This window comes from Gossypium raimondii, chromosome 12, assembly GCF_025698545.1.
Source record: "Gossypium raimondii isolate GPD5lz chromosome 12, ASM2569854v1, whole genome shotgun sequence".
Lineage (NCBI taxonomy): Eukaryota > Viridiplantae > Streptophyta > Magnoliopsida > Malvales > Malvaceae > Gossypium > Gossypium raimondii.
This window is the reverse complement of record NC_068576.1, coordinates 24,000,705-24,002,602: the sequence shown is the minus strand read 5'-3', so window position 1 is coordinate 24,002,602 and position 1,898 is coordinate 24,000,705. Positions and strand designations below refer to the sequence as shown.

General features: G+C 37.2%; 1 non-coding gene across 1 annotated transcript; it reads right to left on the bottom strand.

Moving 5' to 3' along the window:
• Positions 1–425: 425 nt before the first annotated feature.
• LOC128035825 (small nucleolar RNA R71) lies at positions 426–532 on the bottom strand. The gene has a single exon (XR_008192372.1). It is a non-coding gene; the product is annotated as a small nucleolar RNA R71 (small nucleolar RNA).
• Between the last annotated feature and the right edge of the window lie 1,366 nt (positions 533–1,898).

Sequence of the window (1,898 nt, the reverse complement as noted above, 5' to 3'; positions counted from 1 at the left end):
AAGGAAGAGCATTTGCGGATAATGCTCGCAATTCGGTCATTGTTGCCAATGATGAAAATGGTATCATTTGAAAATATGTCGTTCCTCTATTTAATTAACTCAATTCAGGTATTGTGAAACCTGAAATTGACGCACCACAATTCGAACTAAAATCAGTCAAGTTCCTACTGTTGCAAAATATGGGTCAACTTAGTGGGATGCCTACTGAAGATCCACATCTTATTCTTTGACTATTCATGGAAGTGAGTGACTCATTTAAAATGATTGGGGTGACCGAGGACGCCTTGAGATTAAAATTATTTCCATACTCCTTAAGAGATAGGGCGCAAGCATGGTTAAACTCCCTACCGTCCTGTTCTGTAACTACTTGGCAAGATTTGGTTGAACGTTTCTTAATGAAATACTTTCCTCCATCTTTGACTGCCAAGCTTCGAAACGAAATCACTTCATTTTAGCAACTTGATGAAGAATCTTTATATGAGACATGAAAGTAGTTCAATGAGCTATTCCAAAAGTGTCCTCATCATGGCATTCCTTATTGTGTTCAAATGGAGACTTTCTATATTGGTCTAAATGCTCATACTAGAATGATTGTGGACGCTTCGACAAATGAAGCCCTTATTTCTAAGTCTTACAATGAGGCTTACGAGATTATTAAAATAATTTCTAGCAATAACTATAAATGACCAACCAACCGAACAACCTCAGAAAGATGAGTAGTGGGAGTACATGAAGTTGATGCGCTTACTTCTTTGACAGCCCAGGTATCATCTTTGTCTTCTATGCTTAATAACATAATTTTTTATGGTTTCAATGGTAATCTGACAGGTCAGCAGCTGAACCAGTTTGAGAATATTTCTTGTGAATACTGTGGAGATAGCCATTTTTTTAAAAATTACCCATTGAATCTAGAGTCAAAATATTACATGGGAACTCAAAATTGGAATGTTCTGCAATCGAATTCCTACAACTCTTCAAGGAAGTATCATCCAAATTTTCCATGGAGTAATGGATGGGCAAACCCTAACAGATCTTCTCTGCTATCTCGACCAAATTATCTGCCAGAATATTCTCAACAAGTGCAACAACCCCCACCAACTGAATCTTCAAGCGATCTTAAGAATCTGCTGAAGGCATACATAGCGAAGAATGATGCCACTTTAAGAAATCTAGGGAATCAAATAGGTCAACTAGCCAATGAACTTTGAAATAAACCCCAAGGAGCTTTGCTCTGCTATATTGAAAATCCAAGAATTTTGAGAAAAGAAGATTGCAAAGCGGTTACTTTTCAAAGTGGAAAGACATTGGATTCCAAGGTAGTTGAGGTTAAAGACGGGCCTATTGACAAAGAGGAAGTTCAATCGAGAGTTCAAACTCTTGCTCCACAAAAGCTGAATGTTAAAAACTTCGATGAGATAAATCCTAAAATAGTCAATTTTGATAATCTAACACCTTTGTTAGATGCAAAAACAATCCCTCGGAAGAGTTGTCTAGTCCATGCCAAGGTTCCACCACCTGTATATCCGCAAAGGCTTAAGTAGCAGGATGATACTAAATTTAAGAAAATTTTGGATGACAAGATGACTTTTAATGACTTCAATGCTACTAAATCCCTAGATTTAGTTGAAAAATGCTTTGTTGTTCCCGAGATAGAATCAATGGCTTCTACTGAATTGGAAAACAATTCTCAAGACGATCCGTTAGAACCTATTCTACTAGCAGATTCACCAAGTGATGATGAAAATGAGGAATGTTTGGCTTTGTTAGAAGCAAATTCGAAGGGATTCACTCAGGAAGTTTCACTAGAATCATTTGAGTTATCATCTTGGGAGTACACACAACCAAAGGCACTGATTGAAGAGCCAGATGAATTGGAACTGAAGATTTTGCCTCCTCAT